Source organism: Arvicanthis niloticus, chromosome 4 (assembly GCF_011762505.2).
Source record: "Arvicanthis niloticus isolate mArvNil1 chromosome 4, mArvNil1.pat.X, whole genome shotgun sequence".
Lineage (NCBI taxonomy): Eukaryota > Metazoa > Chordata > Mammalia > Rodentia > Muridae > Arvicanthis > Arvicanthis niloticus.
Window position 1 is genome coordinate 46,464,574 of NC_047661.1, and position 21,885 is coordinate 46,486,458.

Sequence of the window (21,885 nt, forward strand, 5' to 3'; positions counted from 1 at the left end):
CCCACTCATCTACCCCTCCCCCACTACACATTCTCTACCCTTGCAACCACATCCCAGCAAAGTATACCCTTTTGTCCACACTTCTTTGCTTGTAAATGTTCATTGCAATGATTCATTGATCTGGTATGAGGCCTTTAGCTTCAGCTACACTATCAGTACTGGAACCTCTCTGGGCCTCCTATTGGATAACCTGTTGTTGCCCTGAGTGGTGAATATCCTGTAGTTTGGGATCTGTAGGATTCGCCCCTTCATGCACTCCAGCAGTTCATCTTCATCAATGGCATAGATATCGGGGTGGGCCAATTCGAAGCCTTGGATCTGGGACTGTAAGGTATGTGAGCTGGTCAGCATGTTAGCTCTCCTGCACCCATACCACCAGGGCAACCTCTTCTACTCTGCTCTGGCTGGACCATTCAGTGCAACCAGCAAAGGACAGAAGCAGACCTCCCAATTTCATACCCTTGGTGCTGGCTTATCTGTACCTATGCCATCAGGGTCAGCTCTACTGTGCTGCCCAAATGAGATGCAAGGTCTTCTCTCTGGAGTGCTGCACCAAGTGAAAGACAGGGATGGCCCTCATGCTTTCACACCTTTGGGGCTGGCTCACCTACAACACCTTTCCCCAACCAGGGCAAGATCTACCCTGTTGCCCAGGCAAGATATAAGCCAGATTTTATGGGCAGTGGACTGGTGGTTGTCTTGGACTTGCTAATTGCCCAGACCTGCCCCCATGGCTCTATGTGGTGGTGGTAGAGTTGGCTGTATCCAGCTCACTCCTGCTTGGGGCCCCAGGTCCAAGATTTTTCTTGATGCTAACCTGCTCCCTGCCCTAGACTGCATGGCATCTGACTAATGGTCATCTCTGGCTCACTTGTCTTTTAAGGAAATGTTAGGCTACTCATCATTCAGATGTTCACAAGTCAGAACACTGAGCATAGTCATAGCCTTGATCTTTTCTGCCACCTACTGACTCACATGTGGCATACAACTACAGCTTCAATGCCTCTAGGAGCAGCAACATTTCTTTCTTAAACATGTCCTCTATGATGTTGCTGGTTGTGTAGAAGAGTGTAAGTTTAGATGAAAATGTAAGAATAGAACGAAAGGGAGAGGATTGAGAACACAGAAATAGTCTGGTTTTGTGAATGCACCAACAGTCTAAGAGCTATGGTGTTATAGGTGATACTACTTGAAGTGATGTATTAGTTTGCATAGAGAAGTAGAATTTTCTAAACTATAGTCAAAACATGGATGGTTAACTACAGCAAAGATGCATGTAAGACAATCAGGAAATAAATACAAAGATCAATGAACTCTGAGATTGAAAAGTACTCCTTCTATTATTTAATATGCCCATAAAAATGAGTGTTTAGTGACATGTTAGAAAATACTGCTTAGATACAAGATTGGAGTAACACTTTATCATCCATCTCCAACTAAGTTTTAAGAATTACATACTCAAAAGTCTTGGAAATGGAAATCAAGGAAAGAGAAGAAGAGGGAAAACATGGAAAGTAATGGGAGATGTGATGGTGGCAGAGACAGAGCATAGGTGAGAGAAGCTGGTGCTACTAAGTAGACTGAGAGTAGACTCATTCTATCACCTTTGTATATGAGAGCTAAAGCTGAGGAAGAGACCAGATAAGAGCAAATGGCATTCGTGTCAGGAATACAGCCCCACCCATGATAACTAGATCATCAGATGTCCTCACTTTAGTAACTGGCAGCCTGACCATCAGTCAAAGCATTCCCCCAACTGAGCTGGGGGAATGGAAAGTTATTGTCTCTGGATAGATGGATGGAAAAAATGAGCATTGTCCAGTTCACTCCCTCTCAATAAATATATTCTGAAGTTGTGCCATTTAAGACATGGGTCGTTGCTCCAAATAACTGTGAATATTTTTAGTTGCAGGTGGAATATATTTCTGCTCAGCTCTTAGCGACAAATTCTAGTTTCTATCATGTCGTTGCACTGTAGTAAACTACAAAAAGATCCAGTCTGAGGCCATGGTGAAGACTCAAATTTTCGCTTTGGTTGGGTCTGGATAAGTGCTATTTCAACTGATGTTGATTATGGAAAATATTGAATCAAGTCCTTTAGGGGGGGAACGGAGACTTGTAATCTTTGTGTTGCTTTCTCTGAAACCATTCTCGAAGTCTATTCCAATGAGAAAATGCAAAAAGCTATTACTGCAACAAAGACTTCCACTGGCAAAGTCATTGTGCTTTATACAACGGAGAGTGACCTCAGCCCATTTGTGCTGTAAGTGATTCATCATAACATAACTGACAGGACATGGATAGCCAGCCCAGTGAAGCCTGGATTACCTCAGCTCTCATTGCAAAGCCTGAATACTTCCCATATGTTGGTGGAACTATTGAATTTGCAATGTCAAGGACCATTTATACCAGAATTTCTTTATGGTGTATGCCTGAGCAATGATCCAAATGATATCTTTTCTATTGAATTACACCCGTATCTTGAACTAGGGCAACATACTTATTTGGGCTCAAAAAAAAAAAAAAATCAACCAGTTGTCATTAAGAATAAAAAAAGCTATGAAAGCTATAGATTTTCCTTGGATCCTCTCAGCATTTAACTGTGCCTGGCCCAATTCCCATATTCCCACGGAGTGAATATGACTGGTAAAGAAGACAGATTGTATGACATGTCTGATCAGCTCTGCACTGGAGAGGAGAAGCTGGAGGATCTGAAAAAAATGCCTATCTGGATATGACTCAGCTAAGAATCACAAACAATGTCAAACAAGCTGTGTATGCTACAGATTTTCCTTGGATCATCTCAGCAGATGTGAAAAAGGACATGGGCATTTATTCTTAATGATAACTGGGTCATTTTTTTTTTGAGCCCAAACAATATATTGCTTTATTTCAAGATAAGGGTTAATATCTCTCTCTGACTCTGTCTCTCTGTCTGTCTCTCTGTCTCTGTCTCTGTCTCTGTCTCTGTCTCTCTCTCTCTCTCTCTCCTTAAAATTTCTGATTGACCATTGGAGCCACTTCTCTTGGCATTTATCTACATGGAGTACTAATCTACATTCATATTGTCTATGTGAAGTACTACTGTATGCTCACACTAATCACACGAAGTCTTCTGATTTCTCCACATCCTCACCAACGCCACCTTTTGTCTTTCTAATAATAGCCCTGCTTATTGGTGAAGGTTGGTTTAAGTTTCTCAGCACAGTTACAGAAGCCTAGCTTCAAAAAATGTTCTTAAAATCACTGTCAAAAACCTTCTGGTTGGCGATACACAGGTTTATGTCTAGGGCTTTTTTTTTTTTTTAAGTGACTTAAGAACAACAAAAATTGTTGCTGGTTCAATTTTATTATAGGTTCACTGAGGTTCCCTTACGTGCTTTCTTCCTTTACCTTCTTTTGATTAAATCTCAGTAAGTTGTATGTGCTCAGAAATCTGTCAGCTTCCTCTATGTCACTACATATTGGTCTATATAGCAGGTTCATAAGAACAATTTACAACAAAGGCATTGCTGGCTTTTGTCTCCACCAGGTTCAATGAGTTTAAGGCCTGCTCAGGGCATGTTACACAACACTGTGGACCAACCAGCCTGACTTTCTTCAGACTGAGCAACCCTAAATAAGAAAAGAAGACTCTTGAGAGGATTTTTCTAAAAACTTGGGGGGTTCGGCTTTCCAAGTCACCCCTCTGCTTTGCAGCAGGACTTCTCTGTGTGTCTGGTACATGTGCCCTCCACCCTTTCTTCACCTTTCTTCATCTGCTGATTATGTCTGGGGTGTTTGAGATTTCCCTGCTGCTACCTGTGTCCCTGCCTTTAAATTCTTGAACTGGCAGAGAAAACAAACGCAATCAAGACCTCAGCCCATATCAATTAAGCAGTTCTATTTTTAGTCTCTTATTTATTTTTGTTGTGATTTTTATTATGTCTTCCTTTACACTAAATTTAGAGTTGTTTTATTATTACTTCGAGCCTTTTGAGGTTCGATGGCAGATTGTTTTCTCTCTTTTTGCTTTTCTCAATGTAGACGTTGGTGGATAATTACTTATTACTACCTTTTTCTGTTCCAGCTGCTCTGCCCAATTTTCATGAGTTCTCTTTGTTCTCATCTGAAGCCATCCTGTTTTCAGACTATAATCATGTAGCCCTCAACTACAGACTCCACTAAGACATAAACCAATTAATTCAGGGCTGGGGATATAGCTCAGTGGCAGAGTGCTTGCCCAGCAAGATGGAAACCCAAGTTCGAGCCCAGCTCCCAAACAAACAAACAAAAAAAAGTGAACAAATAAAATGAAATGAAGTATACCTTTTGACTCTGGCCAGGGAAGAAAGTAGATTGACTGTGGGTCTTCACCTTTCCCTCCTCTTCTCCAAATCTCATTCCCATCATCTCACTACCAGCTTTGTAGCAGAGTACTTTTTTGTGGCCTCTCCTAACTCTCCCTCCCCATTCCTAGAGGACTAAATAGATTCTCGTAGAACATACTGCTTTCCTCCTTCCTGTGGACTCCTCTTTGCCTCCCAGCCCATCCCCATTTTCTACATGTCACCTATCAATATGTAAAAACATATTTTACCAAAAATGCTCAGTGGCTACACCTAGCAGTATCCCACAAGAATATCCTACAAAGCAACACACAGCTGCCACACTCTCTGAAGAACCAGAGAAAGGAACTAAAAACAAGGAACAAAGCATTCACCCAACAAAGACAAGACCAGGCATCAGTGCCTAGAATTTCAAACCAAAACGAATCAGAAGAGCTAGGGAAGGGCCCTATAGACTCATCAAAGAAAAAATTACACCAAAAAAACATTGTAATTCTATTGTTGTGTGTGTGTGTATACTTTACATCATGTACCTCAATCCCACTCATCTCCCTGTTCATTCATGTCCTCTGTCCTCCTTTCTTGCAACTTTCTCCTCAAAGCAATCAAAACAAACAAAATCCATCTCACCATGGAAGCAGCAGTGTCTCACAGTTTGTCACACATTACACACTTTTGACTAAACAGCTTTGCTTGCAAATGTTCATTGCAATGAGTCGTGGGTTTGGTTTGAGGCCTTTGGCTTCTTCTAAACTATCAATACTAGATCTTCAATGGGAGTCCTCTCAGATATCCTGTTGTTGCTTTGGATCTGCAGGATTGGCCCCTTTATGAGTTCCAGCAGTTCATAGATAGGGTAGATGTTGCAGTGGGTCAACTCAAAGTCCTGGTGTAGGGATAATCTCTTGTGAACTGTGTAAAAGCATCACCTGTCAATAAAAACCTAATGGCCAATAAGCTGGGGCAGGATTAGAAGGTGGGACATCTGGCAGAAAGAGAGGATCTCTGAAAAATAGTCAGGAGTGAAAAAATTCACCATTGCAACTCAGAGGAAGTCGGATATATGAAAATGAGGAAAGGAACCAGCCATGTGGCAAACATAGAATAGTATAAGTTGGCTAGTTAAGTTAATTGAGCTAGTTGGGTTACAAATCTAGCTTAAGACCTAGGGATTTATTAATAAATAATGAAGCCTCTGTGTAATTATTAAGGAGCCTAGGGAACATAGAAAAAACCAAACAGTTATATCCTATATCTGGGCCAAGGTGGCAGCTGAGTTGGTCAGCTCATCAGCTCTCCAACACTCACACCACACACTAGCGTCAGCTCTCTAGCACTGCTTCAACTAGCTCACCCAAGTACCAGCAAAGGGTGAGGCCAGCTCTTCTCTTCTCATACCCTCTGGTCCAGCTCACCTGGATTCCTGCCACCAAGATCAGCTTTATTGTGGTGCCAGGTGAGGTGCAGGGTCAACTCTTCAAAGTGCTGCAGCTGGCAAGGGACAAGGCCATCCCTCCTGTTCTCATGACCTAAGAGCCAGCTCTCCCACCTGCCTTAAGAGGCAAGTTCATAACATTAAGTTTCTACATTAAAACAAGTAAACAAAAATTAAAAAAAAAAAAAAAAAACTGGAGAGATCTTCTTGTACTAGCAACTTAACAGAATACCTGAAATCATTGGAACAAAAAGAATTGTTCACATCCAAGCATAGTAGATGGCAAGAAATAATCAAACTCAGGGCTGAATTCAATAAAATAGAAACAAAGAAAACAACACTAGAATTAATGAAACAAAGTATTGACTCTTCGAGAAAATCAACAATCTAGACAAATCCTTACCCAAACAAAAAGATTACTATCCAAATTATCCAAATAAACAAAACTGGAAATGAAAGGGAGATATGGCAACAGACACTGAGGAAATTAAAAAAAAATCATAAAACATATTTTAAAACCTATATTCCACCAAATTGGAAAATCTAAAAGATATTGACAATTTCCTTGACACACATCACTTACTAAAGTTAAATCAACATCAGATAAGCAATTTAAACACACCTACAACCTCTAATAATATAGAATCGTCAATTAAAAGTCTCCCAACCCCAAAATAAAAGCTCATGGGTCAGATGGCTTTAGTGCAGAATTCTACTAGAAGTTGAAAGAAAGGTTAATGTCAATGCTGCTCAAATTATTAAGAAAGGAAAAAAAGAAAGAAAGGAAGGAAGAATACAAATGTCCACTTTCTTCATACCTATTCAATATAGTACTGGAAGTCTTAGATAGAGCAAAAATGCAACTGAAGGATACCAAGGGATGCAAATTGTAGAGGAAGAAGTCGAAGTATTGTTATTTGCAGATGATATGATGGTATACAGAAGTATTCCAAAATTTTTCACTGGGGAACTCCTACAGCTAATAAATACCTTTATTAGTAACTAGATACAAAATTAACTCGCTTTCCTATATAAAAATAACAGAGAAATAAATCAGGGAGGCAATTTCTTTTGCAATAGACTCAAAAATATAAAATATTTTGAGGGTAACTCTAATGAAGCAAATGAAGAAGTTATATAACACAACTTTAAGTCATTAAAGAAAGAAGTCAAAGATATCAGAAGGTGGAAAGGTCTCCCAAGCTCATATAGTAATAGGAATAATTCAGTAAAAATAGCTGTCCTACCAAAAGTAATCAACACATTCAATATAATTCTCATCAAAATTGCAACAGAATTCTTCACAGACCTCGAAAGGACAATTTTCAGCTTCATATAGATACACAACAACAACAACAGGATATCTAAAACAATCTTGAAAAATAAAAGCTGTTGGAAGTATCACCATCACTGACCTCAAATTGTCCTACAGACCTATGCTAATAAAAGCAGCATTATTGGTACAAAAACTGACATGTTGTTCAAGGGAATTGAATTGAAGACCCTGACATAAATCCACCCAATGGACACCTGACTTTTGTTTTTGGGGGTTTTTGTTTGTTTGTTTGTTTGTTTTAAGCCAGAAATATACACTGAAAAAGACAGCATCTTCAACAAATGTTGCTGGTCAAACTTGTTGGCTGCATGTAGAAGAATGCAAATAGATCCCAACTTATGACCCTGCACAAAACTCAGCTTCACAGGTCTGGGAAACTGCAACATAAAACTAGATATATTGAATCTGATAGAAGAGAAAGTAGGAAATAGCCTTGAATTGGCAGGGAAAAAGACTTTCTGAACCATTAGCACAGTCACTAAGATCACCAATCAATAAATGGGATCTCATGAAACTGAAAAGTTTCTGCATGGGAAAGGACACCAACATTCAGACAAAGCAGCAGCCTACAGAATGGGAAAATATTTTCACAAGCTACTGATAGAGGGATCATATCAAAATATATAACGAGCTCAGAATCTTGATATCAGAATCTGATGATAATTTAAAAATGGGGTATATATTTAAAAAGAATTCTCAAAATATGAAACTCAAATGGCTGGTAAACACCTAAAGAAATGTTCAACATCTTTAGTCATCAGGGAACTACAAATCAAAGACTAGCTAAGATCAATAAACCAAATGACAACTTATGCTGGGAATAATGTAAGGAGAACACTCATCCATTGTTGGTGGGAGATGCAAACTTGTACAGTGACTGTGGAAATTGGTGTGTCCATTCATCAGAATGGAAACTAATCTACCTCAAGATCCACCTATAATATTCTTGGGCAGAGACACTTTCCCAACTGTGTTCATTGCTGCTCTATTCTTAATAGACAGAAATTAGAAACAGCCTAGATGTTCATCGACATATGAATGAATCAGGTAAATAGCATACATTTACACAAAAGAATATCACTCAGCTGTTAAAATAATAGAATTATGAAATCCACAGGTAAATGGATGCAGTTAGGAAAATCATTCTGAATGAGGTAACTCAGATACAATAAGACAAATATGGTATGTATTTGCTTACTTGTAAATGTTGGGTTTTAAGATTTTAATATGTGTGCTGCAATCCCTACAATCACAGAAGTTAGGCACTAGCAGGGAGTGAAAGATCTCCCAAAGAAGAAGAAATAGAATACATAATTATGTAGAGACAGGGAGCAGGGTGGAAGTGGAATGGGGGGAGTTGAATGAGGGGGAGGAAAAGGGAGGTAAAGGAAGGAATGCAGAAGAGACAGTTAACAATAAGAGCCATTTGAAGGTTCATAAGAAAAACTTAGTACAGTAGCAGCATCTTAAAACAAATACATATATTATGGAACCTAAATGGAATCAGGATAATAACAAGGGTGATTAAGTCCCAAGTAGACATTTTTTTTTCTATCAAGTGAAACCTCCAGTGCCAGAAATGGGTTATATCAAATTAAATTGTTAGCCAAAGGGAAACCTTCAAATAACCTAGGCAATTGCCAATGCTATTGCTTGTCCTTCACAAGCTGATGGTAAGGCTCTAGTGCTGAAGAAAACATATACATAATCTCAATTACATATGGAAACATTATGCTGGTGCCTAACTAGAGACTTCACCCCTTCTGGAACTTAAAGGTATTCTGCATGCTACTAGAGGAGAAAGGTAAAAATCAACCCAGTTATAAACACTTCTATCTAGAGTGGAAACCTGCCTGCATGGTATCCTGATGCAGTAATGTCACAAACTGTGGGTGTAACCAACCATTCTCTGAAACCTAAGGCCCACTCCATGAGATAGAACCCATGCCTGACACTGTTCCAGTGGTCAAGAACCTAAAACTAGATAAGCCAAAGACCTAAGTGGACACATGCCCCCATCCCAAGTCCAAAGCTGTCTTAAATTGATAACCACATGCAATGGAAAATTTAGTTTTCTCTGAGAGAGTCTCATTGGGAAAACAAACTACTCTTATGGGTAGACAGAATGCCAAACAGTGGTTAACCAGATGGTCAACAGAAAACAAACTCAATCACATCTTTGTTGGGAGTGACCTTGCTTAAACATTAACTGCTTTGTCAGCCATATGTGCTTACTGGCGCAAAGTCTTGGCCTCTGTGGGAAAGTACTAACCCAGTTGAGAAAAAAAATAGCTATAGATCTTGTGGATAGGTAGCCCAGTTGAGAACAAGTAGCTACAGATCTTATGTACAGGTAGCCTCTATGGGAAAGTACTAGATTAGTAAAGAACAAATAACTATAGATTTTATGGACAGGTACTTAGCTACCTGTTCTTCTCTGTTCCTTCTGCTGAACTTTTCACCCAGCCATCATCTTGTTCTTGAGAACACCTGAATTCCCCAGAAACAAAGAGACCCTACGTCACCCCCTACCCCATATTCTGTTTCTATGTGTATATAACCTGAACAATTAAAATTCAACAGCTTGATCAGATCTCTTGACTTGCTGTTCGTTGTTTGCATCCCTTGTCTCCCCCATTCTCTCTTTCAGGTGGTCTCCCAGTCCCCATTTACCACCCCGCATGCTGAGGCACATCTTTACAGATTCATTGTTTAATGATGTTGTGTCAGGGCTTTTAAAAAACTTATTGTGTGTTTGTGTGTGTGTGTTTTGTTGTCTATATAGTATAGTTTCCAGTTTAATGTTTTTATAGGATTCCTGAGCATGAGAATGAGTGGATCTCTGAGTCTTTATCTGTTTATTGGGCTTTTTCTTGGGCTCTTTTCCTTGAGTGTTTTGTTTTGTTATATTCTGTTGTAATAGGTTTTAGTCTATCTTATTTCATTTTACTTATTTTATTTCCTTGGAAAGCTGGGTTTTTTTCTAATACAAGAAAAAGGAGATGGATCTAGATTTGAAGGGAGGTAGGGAGAAACTGGAAAGGAGTAGAGGAAAAGGAGACTGTAATCAGAATATATTAAATGACAAAAAAACATCTATTTTCTCTTTTTTTTTCAACTTTTTATTGGTTCTTTGTGAATTTCACATCATGCAACTCAATCCCACTCATCTCCTCCTCTCTTATCCCCTCTTCTCATGTGGAAGCTGCAGTGTCACAATATGTCACACAGTACATTTTGCTCACATTTTAATTTTTCAACAAAAGAAAAATTAAAATAATTAAAAGTTAACAACAAAAAAGAACCCTAAAATTCAGTCACCGAGTTACACTGGTTTTATCAAAAGCTCAGCAGACTCATGTAGCCAGGGATATATAACATATAGGACAATACAGACCCTTCTATCATTGCAGAAATGTCAGAGATGATGAACCTGAAATATGTAAGATCTTCTATGGCTTTGCACCACTCCCTGCATGGTGAACTACTACATGGAAAAATCTTGACTTTTTCCTTTGTATCAGTAAGCTAAGTTTAGCATAGGTGCTCATGTTTTACACGGAACAAAGAATAAAGACAGAGTTCCTGTCTGCCAAATGATTTGGGGATTCTTTTTCTAATTAACATAATAGAAAACAATAAAACTTAGCAATTTTCTATTTTAATATTTCAATACAGTATTGCCACACTTACTTTTTCTTAACTTCTCTACTAGAATTAATGTTATATTTGAATATTGGAGTTGCTTCAAATGTAGTTGGTTCCACCACAGTCAGGGAGACTAAGTCTCCAGAGACTGAAGGAAATGCCAAAGATCTGAGTTAGGTGATCAAGGGACTCAAAGCTTTTGGGCTCAAGAGCAATGCGAGAAGAGCACTTCTCTTTTTATTACACAAGAAAACAACACCTTAGGTTAGCTTAATCAAATGCAAGTGCGGAAAAGGAATATACCTGGCGTTATTGTTATCATTGGTCATGTGAAGGAAGCCAAGGATATCCCTCCTAGGCCTTTCCCTTTCCCACAGGGCTAATGTGAGCACACTGGGCATTGCTTCATGTCCTTGTTGCAAGCACATTCTCTCATCATTGTTTACACAATTCCTTCTAGAAGGAAACTTTGTAGGAAGAACAATCTGGACTCTTCCCCATCAGAGGAAATTTATAGTTTTCTTACACAGGCCACCAACTATAACTGAATGCAAACTTCTATAAGTATTTACTATGACACCAGCAGTATATGTTTATTAATGATGGAAGGATTCATAGGCTTCTATTTTGGTTTGATTTTTTTCTGTTTGTTTTTGAGACACACACACACACTCGCGCACGCATGCACGCACACAGACTTACACAGGCACATTTCTTCCAGGCTAGTTTCAGATTTTCAGCCACCCTCTTTAGCCTTCCACATTCTTGGATTGCAGGAAAGTGTCACCAAGCCTGACCCAGAGAAGACATCCTATTTCTCTTTGAAATAAGAACACACTTCCCAGAACTTGTAGATTCCACCTCCGGGAGAAAGACAGGGCATCAAGTGGAGGGATGGAGGTGCCATCCCACAGTCAAAAACCCTGACCCAGAATTGTCCCTGTCTAAAAGAAGATGTGGCTGCTATGTCACATGTGTGTCAGTAGGTGGCAGAAAAGAGAGAGGCTGTGTCTACGCTCAGTGCTGACCTGTGGACCACTTAATGATTAGTAGTATGAGTATGACATTCTATGGAAAAAATGAGCCTGAGATGACCACCAGTCAGACACAGCACAGGCCTGAGGGGTGGCCATAGTGCATCAGAGGGGCATAGCACTCCTGAGACCATTCCTGGGACAACCCCAATCAGTCAAAAGTCCCCATGCACCACTAAGAGACCCAAGTAAATGATGCAGAAATGGAAGAGAAAGAGAAACAGAAGGATGTGTGGATGATGAAGACAGCCAGGGCTGGATACTAGAGGATACCATAGTGAGGATCAGCCTGATGTGAGTAGCTGGAGATGCCACCTGGGATCATGGTGGGGTCCGGGCCTTTGATGCAACTTGGGGCCACATTTGGGTCCATGGCCTTGCATCAGCAGGAGTCTCTTGCCACCAAAGGCCAGAACTCTCTGGTCTGAGCTGCTGCCACCGGACATGTTGATATCTGAGGACTGTGGAGAACTGCCCCCACCCCTCACCTGGACATAAGACAGCTGGCCCTGGGGGCATGAGAGCAGAAGAACTGACACTCCTCACCCGTGCCAGCTGCTGTGCACAGGAGAGCTGGCCCAGTACTTCACTTGCTGCAGCACTCAGGAGAATGGGCCCTGTACCTTGCCTGGGCAGCACAGTAGAGCTGTCCCTGGGTGTGGGAGTTGTAGGTAAGCAGGCCCAAGTGTCGCGGCCGTACTGCCCGGCTTTGTGGGCCAAAATGTTGTGGCCTGCTCCGCTCCACGCTTGGCGGCCACTGTGTCCTGGCCCAAGCTGCCGCTCCGGTCCGAGGGTCAGGGTCTAGCGAGAGAGAGAGAGAGAGAGAGAGAGAGAGAGAGAGAGAGAGAGAGAGAGAGAGAGAGAGAGAGAGAGGATAAAGGAGACGAGAAGCGAAGAATGGAGACAAGACAGAAAGTCTGATCAAGTCTCTTACCAAGTCTCAAGTCTCTTTTATTGAAGGGAATTCTGAGGTATTTATACGCTTTTGCCACGTGCCTTGCAGGTGTTGATATGACGTAAGCCTTACAGGCGTCTATAGCGTGGATAGCACGTGCACTGTGCGCCTTGCAGGCTTGGATACCACATGCGCCTTACAGGCATGTATGGCCTGGATAGCACGTGGACAGCACGTGAACTGCATGCCTTGCAGGCGTGACTACCACAACACAAAATATGTGGGATATCAGAGTGTGCTTCAGCTGTTGTAGGCTATTGAAAACCAAATCTCTTATCAGGGTATATGGTTCCAGATGGCTGCAAAGATAATCTAGCCGCTTTCTGCTAAAAGTCGGCTCCCAACACCCAAGGACAAGAGTGCAGTAGAGGTAGCCCTGTCTCTTCTTCTAGGTAGCAGTGCAGTCAAGAGAGAGATGTCCCTTTCACCTCCTTTGTCCTTCACTACTTATGCCAGGAGGGAGAGCTGTCTAAAAGAAATGCAGGGGCAAAAATGGAGAAGAGACTGAGAGAAAGGAGGTCCAGTGACCGTGACTGGTTCAAATTGGGATCCAGCTCAAGGGGAAGCTCCAAGGCCTGACACTATTATTGATGATATGGTATGCTTACAGACAGGAGCCTAGCATGGCTGCCCTCCAAGAGGTCCAACAAACAGCTGAGAGGATCAGATACTTAAACTCAACCAATGGACAGAAGCTGGGACCTCTATGGTTGGATTAGGAAAAGGCTGGAAGAAGCTAAAAAGGAGGGTGACTCCATAGGAAGACCAGCAGTCTTACATAACCTAGACCCTTGAAATCTCTCAGATACTGAGCCACCATCCAGACAGCATACACTAGCAGATTTGAGGCCCCTGACACATATACAGCAGAGGACTGCCTAGTCTGGCCTCAGTGAGAGACTTGGGGCCCCAGGGAGTGGGGAGGTCTAGTGGGATTTGGAAGTTGAGGACATCTTCTTGGAGACAGGGGAGGAGGAATAGGATGAGGAACTGTCAGAGAACAGACCTGGAGGGAGATAACGACTAGACTGTAAAAAAAATTAAAAAATAATAAAATAAATAAATAAGACACAAACAAATTTGCAAATGCTCCACTTCCAATTTTTAAATCATACCTCTATCTATAATATAAAAATATAGATGTCTGGGAATATGTCTTTGTGGATAAAAAGCACTTATCCTGAAAATATGAGTCCTGAGGACCTAATATTCTGTGTCCACATAAAAAGTGGCATGGCTATATATATACCTGTAATCCCAACATTGGTGAAGCAGAGAGATAGTCATACTGAGAGCTTGCTGGGCAGCCAATTTGGCCTAAACAATGAGTTTCAGGTCCAGTGGAAGACCTGACATCAAGACAACAAAGTGGACAGCATTAGAAGAAAACATGTTAAGTCTTGCTCTGGCAACGATGGGAATAAATTGTTTGAAGATCTCTCTTTGCTGAGAGAAAAAGTATCTTTTAGGTTCTCAAGATGATTCTAGGGGATGTAGGTTTCCCCAAAGGAGGATTTATCAAAAGGTCTCATCTCCAGAGTGTCATAGGCAAGGAGCCTGATTTAGTAAAAGTTCTTTCTAAACTCTCCTTAGGAGTGCCCCTGTATATTGTCTTCTCCCAGATACACAGGGTACATCTACTACAGGAGCGTCTCCATGGAAATCAAAATCAGAGCTTTCTCAGTTTCAGAGTTGAAGACACTTTAGGACTTTGTTTCATCACTGATTTTGTTATTACTAGCTTAACTGTTTAGTGTGTGCAGAAGCGTGTCCTCTAGGCACCAGTAAGCAGATTCATCCTAAGGAATAATATGTCTGCCATGTGCAAATGGATTAGTCAGAAAATCCATGTGGAGGTGGACAGGTTTTGGTCACAAAGTCAAGATTAACACATGTTGGCCAATACATCATTAGGAATCCTTTTGAAACACAATTTGTTTAAATTGTGTAAACAGTGTACAAAAAAATCATGAAAACTCACCAAACTTATTGAATGTTCTGTGTGATGTCAGAAAAAGCTACAGTACAGATTCTCATTTTCAAAGCAGCTAAAGTTGGGAAAGACCCACAGATGTGAAAGTAAAAAGAATGATACCAGGTAACATTTGTGAAATATTAAATATGAATAAACTCATAAAATCTTTAAACTGTCTGTTTATGAACTAAATACTAACTGTAGCTAGAGAAAAGTTACCTGAATGTCTTAATGGTCTATGCACTGAAAGCACACGGATTGTGCAGCTGCTGCTGTGTGAACTTATATGACAGCCTGCTCAGTTGCTCAGTTGCAGGATTGGCTTGGGGGTTTTATTGGCACAGGTTTATTTATATTTCTACTTTCTGTTAAAAGAAGACCATTGCACTTGTCTTTTAACAAACAACCCTCAATAGCAACTAATTCTTTTAAAACATTGGGGGTGGGGGGAGAACACTGCAAAGGAACTCCCTAGCGTCAGGTCTGCATAGAACTCCAGCCACAGGAGTCAGTACAGCACTCCAAGTGATAAAAGGAGATCCCAGTCTTTCCCTAAACTTTTGAATAACTATTAACATAAATTCATTTCATTGACTAACACAAACTCAGCCCAAATAGTGTTTTCATGTTCACCAACTGTTTCCCCTAGACTCTAAGGCTGAGTCTCCATCCAGACAGACTCCCCTTCTTAGCCTCTGAGAACATGGTTGCTAGTTTTGTTTCCATTCTTATCCTTATCCTTTCTACCAACTGAGATCGGCATATTGGGTTAGAAATATCTAAAGTGGCAGCTATAATATTTTCTGCTATCAGGGGATATTGAATGAAAGATTGAAAGCACAAGGATTTGAATAACGTTGTACAAATCAAAATCTCGCTGATTGTTTTTACCTCAGTAGTTATTCATCTCATTTATGATTGTTCTGTGCTTTGTGGGGAAGAAAAAGGAGCACGTCGGTGTAAAAGACCAACTCACAAAAGGATGAAATGGAAAAGAAAGACTAAATTCCTAAAATTAAATGTAATTCTCAATCTGTAGAGGCATCTGTGCTTTGTCAGTGCAATGTAAGTCAAATGGGATGTGATCTATGTGGTGAAGATGCTCACATATGAGGAGGCCCTGGGGTTCACCCTTGTCATCCTTTCCATCTTTGGGGCACTTGTGGTCTTGGCAGTCACTGTTGTGTATATAATCCACAGACACACTCCATTGGTGAAAGCCAATGACCAGGAGCTGAGCTTCCTCATTCAGATGTCTCTGGTTATCACGGTGCTGTCATCCATGCTGTTCATAGGCAAGCCATCTAACTGGACCTGCATGGCCCGCCAGGTCACTCTGGCACTGGGCTTTTGCCTTTGTCTGTCTTCCATTCTTGGAAAGACTATTTCACTCTTTTTTGCCTACAGGATTTCTGTATCCAAAACCCGACTTATATCTATGCACCCTGTTATTCGAAAATTAATTGTACTCATCTGTGTTGTAGGGGAGATTGGTGTGTGTGCAGCATACTTGGTGTTGGAGCCTCCGAGCATGTTCAAAAACATTGAAATTCAAAATGTAAAGATCATCTTTGAATGCAATGAAGGTTCTATAGAGTTTCTGTGCTCCATATTTGGGTTTGATGTGCTTCTGGCTCTGCTGTGTTTTCTTACAACCTTTGTGGCTCGCCAGCTGCCAGATAACTATTATGAAGGGAAATGCATCACTTTTGGGATGCTGGTCTTCCTTATTGTCTGGATCTCTTTTGTCCCTGCTTACTTGAGCACCAAAGGCAAATTCAAAGTGGCTGTGGAAATATTTGCCATTTTGGCATCCAGCTATGGCTTGTTAGGCTGTCTATTTCTTCCCAAGTGTCTCCTTATCTTGCTGAGGCCAAAGAGGAACACTGATGAAACTGTTGGTGGAAGAGTCCCCACTGTTGACAGGAGCATCCAGCTGACCTCAGCTTCTGTGAGCAGTGAGCTTAACAACACCACAGTGTCCACTGTTCTGAGTGAGTAGAACCGTGAGCTCCAAGTGACCAGCAAAGTTGGATGATGCCCTGGCTCAGTCTGCCTTTTATGTTGTTTCTGAAGCAGCTGCTTGATGCTATAGGGTAATGTTGGATATTAGGCTTTTCATAATATAGTCTTAATGCAGTGAATAAAATCTAAGTCTGTAAAGATACCATTTAGTAGGTATCATAATAGGACATAATTCAAATTAGAAACTTTTCACTAGAATATTTCATTGGGATTTTTGAGTAGACACGTAAGGTATGCAGTAGAGTAGGACATGACAGATGTGACTGATCAGAAATAATAAGAAAAGGTTCAGTAACACAGTAATAAAACATATTTTCTTCTTTAACTCATAACAATAGGGGAGTCATCTGAAGACTCAACTGGGTATTGCCTAGATCAGATTGGCTTGTTGGCAGTGTCTGTAAGAAAATATCTAGGTTACTGATTGATGTGGGAAGGCCCAACCCAATGTAGGTGGAACCATCCATAGGCAGGAGGTCCTAGGCTGTCTAACAAAGCCAGCTGAGAGTGGGCCAGCAAATAGTGTCCCACTGTCATTTCTGCTTTAATTTCCCACCTTGAGCTCCTGTCCTAACTTTCCTCAAGGGTGGATTATGACCTGAAAGTATAGATCAGGTAAAGCCTTCCCTCCCCAAGTGGCTTTTGTCAGGCTTTCTTTTCACAGCAACTGAGAGCAAAGTGGAAGATCCTTCAAACTGATTTCATTTTCAATAGCTGCCACCTGATCCCTTCTTGCCCACATTCTTCCAATAGAAGCCAGTTGCATTTCTGAAATTTGCAAGCCCTCTCTTCATTTGCTTGGCTCCCTCAGATTGTCACTCAGATTGTCCCCTTGTCCCTTTAATATTCCATCAATCTTTTATTTCTCCATTCTTTCATCCACCTATTCTTCCTTGAGAGCTTGGAAGTTTTGCACAGAGAAAGTATTGTTCTCCACACTTGTGTTCCTTTCTCCTCTTTGGAGGGAAACTCTATGCTAGGACAAAGTTGAGAATTCTAGTACCATAGAAAAGAAGGGCCAAGCAAGACTTCCTGTGTGAGTTGACAACTTAAAAAAAAAATCCTAAAAACCAAGAACTGAATTGTGTGAAATGACAAACTGGTTCTACATATCTACTGTTGATAGCATGGTAAATGTCAGATGTACCAGCTTCCCTTCTTTATTTGTAGTATTGGAGGATTTTGTGGTTACTTTAAATTACTGTCCCCTTTCTCCCTTATTCTGACTCTGGTTGTCCTCTTTCATTGTTGTCATTATCACTATATTACAATTTATTTTGTGAAAAGAACTTGAGTTGTATCTACCACCCATCTCTATCTTTGTAGCCTTAACACCTAAACGGTATCTAGATGATCAATCTTTGAATGGGTGGATGAATAGTTATTGGAATAGCTGACCCATGGCCCTGAAAGGCATGGGAGAATCGTATCAATGAAAGACAGGGAGGAGAAGTACACGGTGTGTGGAGAATGGAAGGTGGGAGGAGCCAGGCTCCTCTCCTGAATGGTACCCTGTAGGCAGTGACTCAGGATGATGCTAGGTTTTTACTTGTTCATACTCTGCCCTTCTCCCTCTCTGCACAATGGTATCTGTGGTCTTCATTACGAACTGCCTTTGCTTACAGCTGCCAGTAGGTTTTGCTAATAAGACCCTAGAGATTCCAGGTGAAAAGAGAGGTTACGATGCTTTGTTTCAGCCATAGCTCACTCACTCACCTACAATGACTTTCCCACAGTAGCCCTCATGAGGTGCGCATACTGTTTGTTGTGTGGCAGGTTTTCCCACCAGTATCATGTCTTCTTGGATTTTGCCTATTATAGCCATGGCAACCGGAGCAGAACAGTACACTGCTAGCCAGGTCTATGGAATGGTAATGGAACTGTGGGTAGTCCTTAGGAGGTAGAGGAAGGAGGGGGATCTGAAGACTTCAACTGAAACTCTCCTCATCTAGTTACAAGTGATTTTTCAGAGATGCTATGAGAAGGAGAAGGTTAAACTTGAAAAAGGAACTTCATGATGCAGATTTCATCAAGTGACCATGATGGATGGAGTGGGACTCCACAGTGATACAGCTGTTTGGGATTCACCTGCACTCCTGTGAGTTTATCTCTTACCTATGATCTGTAAGAAAGTTCAATAAACTTCTTGGTCTCACCAAATTAAACTTTGGTGAAATCACAGTATGTTCTGCTGTGGAGTAATGAGTGTTTACTTGCATTTCCCTAGGAAAAGCTAACTCAGCACATACCTTTTGTCTTTTACTTCCAGACCTGACTGCACAATGGCTTCTTAGCTGCAGGTGCATCCTGTGGCCCATGCTTTTGCTTTGCCAACCCATGTCCGTTCTCTCTGTCTAAACTCCCCTCTCATTAAATAATCTGGTGTTTCTTGTGGGATCCTGACTCATGCAGTGAGCCAAGTTGCTTACATCTTATGATGCCCCTATCTTTGATATACTATGTAGTGCATTCCTGCTGACTAAAGAGATTTTTAGTAGCAAATAGTAGTAATTAATTTAATTGTCAACCAAAACCTAACCCCAAACCCCATGAAGGCAGAATAGGTAGAGAAATTGATATATACTCACTCAGTGGGATGCTGTAGAGCAATCCTTAGGACAGGGTTTCTTTGTGGGTAATGAGACAGAAAGAGTGGAAGTGATTTGAAGCTGGGAAGGCTAATCATATAGGCGAGAGAAAGAAATGATGTGGGCCAGAAACAGCTCTCAACAGCATGGCAGGTTGAGCATGGCCACATCAAAATTACTGATGTACTTTTGACAGTTGGTAGCTGCACATTTAAAGCATATGTTCAAAAGAGAAGAAAAGCCCTACAATATCTGATGTGTAAGCATCTACCATCACTTCTAAAAATGATCTCATTGTAAACGGGTTTTTACTGCTCTTGGAAATTCTGTCTAAAAAGGACATGATTTAAGCTGATAATGCTGCATGAATGGAAAATAAATCTCAAAGTGGTTTCTAGGGCTCACTAATAGTTGAAAAACAAATGAAAAGGAAAATCCAAATCTTTAAGCTAGATGTGGTAGTGCAGACTGATAGTTCTAGCTTTCTTGAAGCTTAAAGAGGAGAATGGTAAATTCTAGGTTACTCTGAACTATATAGTGAGACCCTGTGTAAAACAAACAAACTTTTTAGGTTTTACAGTTGAGAATTCAGACATCTGTAAGTGAACATAGATCTATTTTTCTGTCTGCTTATGTCATAATTTTTTTTTCAAATGCTGCTTTCGAAGTCAGCTGTTTTGAGGGGGTTTTGAGGAAGTGGTAGGTATAAGATACAGTCCCAGCTTCTGTCTCTTAATGAATGCAACTAGCTCAGACACCAGTCCCTTGTGATTCATACACAGTGGCTTGTGAAAGAAGCCACATCTTTGAGTCACTTAAAAATATGATATGCAAAAGCACTTAGTTAAACCAGAGTGTGCCCTTCTCATGCCTCTGTCTCAGTTTGCTATCATTGCTCTGATAAACACCATGACCAAAAGCAAGTTGGGATGGAAAGAGTTTATTTCAGCTTGCTACTTACAATCCATCATGAAGGAAAGTCACGGCAGGAACTCAAGCCAGGAACCTTCAGGCAGGAACTAAAGCAGACACCACTGAGGAATGATGTGGGTTGAGTTACTCCTCTTGGCTTGCTTAGCCTGCTTTTTATACCAACTAGTCACACCTGCACAGGGATAGCACTGCCTCAGCACAGCAATTATTAATCCAAAAAAAAAAAAATGAGCCACAGTTTTGCCTATATGCCAATCTGGTGGAGACATTTTCTCAATTGAAGTGCCCTCTTTCCAGATGACTTTAGCTTATGTCAAGTTGAAAAAAAAAAAAAAAAAACACCACCACCTACTTGGAATACCTCCTCAAGATCGTGATGTTGATTTCTATCTTATCTTTTGTGTCTTTCCTCTGAGATACCTATATTTGTGCCTACTACTCACAAATGAAGCACAAAGCTTCCTTAAGGTACAACATTCACTTCTCTATCAGACTTTTAGAGTCAATCATTCCATAGTGTTTAAATATTGATCAGGAGGCTATTATCCTTACTCATGTTCTTGACTGGAGAGACTTAAGACATGGTTTTCTGTGCTTCTGGTCCAAATAATTACTGAAATCAGAAATCCAGGAAACACCATTTCCATTTCTCACACCCCCACATAGTCAACTAGATAGTCAACCACTCCAGTATGACTCTTTCACCAGTCCTTTCTTCATTATTCACCAGTTAGTCGATCAGCAGCTTCCAACCACAGACCTTGTCACTTACCCTGCCTTCCTCTTTGATAGTAAACTCTATTCCATATCGTATTTCTCTCCATCCCCCCGCCCCCCACTGCTCACTAATGCATGTTCAATGCTAAGGACAGTGCCTGGTGAGTGATATATGTTCTCAGATGCTATCTACTGAGGTGAAATAGCAAATTCTGTGGCTCTCCTTTTAGGCCATCAGCACACTTATGTAGATGACAGCAACTATTTTTTGTATGGTCTGTTTGTCTCTGCCATGCTGTCTACACTGTACTGCTTGCTCTGCAGCATACCTGACTTTACCACTTCCTTGTTGAATTTCTGCACAGCTGCTGCTCATCCTGTTCTTGTTCTCTGTTTATCTTTTCTTTAGGCCCCTCTCAGACCCTTTGTGATTTCCTATCCCTCCTGTCAGATTATTACAATTCCCTGAATTCAATACCTCTGAGAAATAGTTGCTTCTGATTCCTGGGACATTCCATCTTTTTCAGTCATCTTCCCTCAAAGAGTATAGCATGCATCTCTTCTGCATAGAAGCTTTCTTGCCAGCATTTCTCAAAGAAGTCGGCATTACGTACATTGCTAGGAACTGCTATGGTGCCTCTGATGCTAACATTTACCATCTTATGTTGCAACGTTCTTTGGCAGAGCATTCTGAACACAGGCTGTTTTGCATTCTTCATCTCTGTGTTTCTCATTCCCAGGAGAGGACCTGACACGTGATATGTAATTGATAAATGCTTTCAAAATATCACTGGATGGTATCGGGTGGCTACTGAACTCATAGGTGTCATGGATCATTGTAATCAAGGCACAGAGAGAACTGCAAATAATTACTGTTTGCTCATTTTAAAGTTCCTATGCCATGTTGTCAT

The 21,885-nt window shown here is 40.8% G+C and overlaps 2 non-coding genes and 1 pseudogene across 2 annotated transcripts; 2 read left to right on the forward strand and 1 right to left on the reverse strand.

Annotated features, from left to right (window-relative positions):
* The first annotated feature begins 349 nt into the window (after positions 1 to 349).
* Positions 350 to 16,713, forward strand: LOC117707327 (vomeronasal type-2 receptor 1-like; annotated as a pseudogene).
* On the reverse strand, positions 886 to 1,016 carry LOC117708007 (small nucleolar RNA SNORA17). The gene has a single exon (XR_004606743.1). It is a non-coding gene; the product is annotated as a small nucleolar RNA SNORA17 (small nucleolar RNA).
* On the forward strand, positions 11,681 to 11,809 carry LOC117708041 (small nucleolar RNA SNORA17). Its single transcript, XR_004606765.1, has one exon. It is a non-coding gene; the product is annotated as a small nucleolar RNA SNORA17 (small nucleolar RNA).
* Positions 16,714 to 21,885: the final 5,172 nt, after the last annotated feature.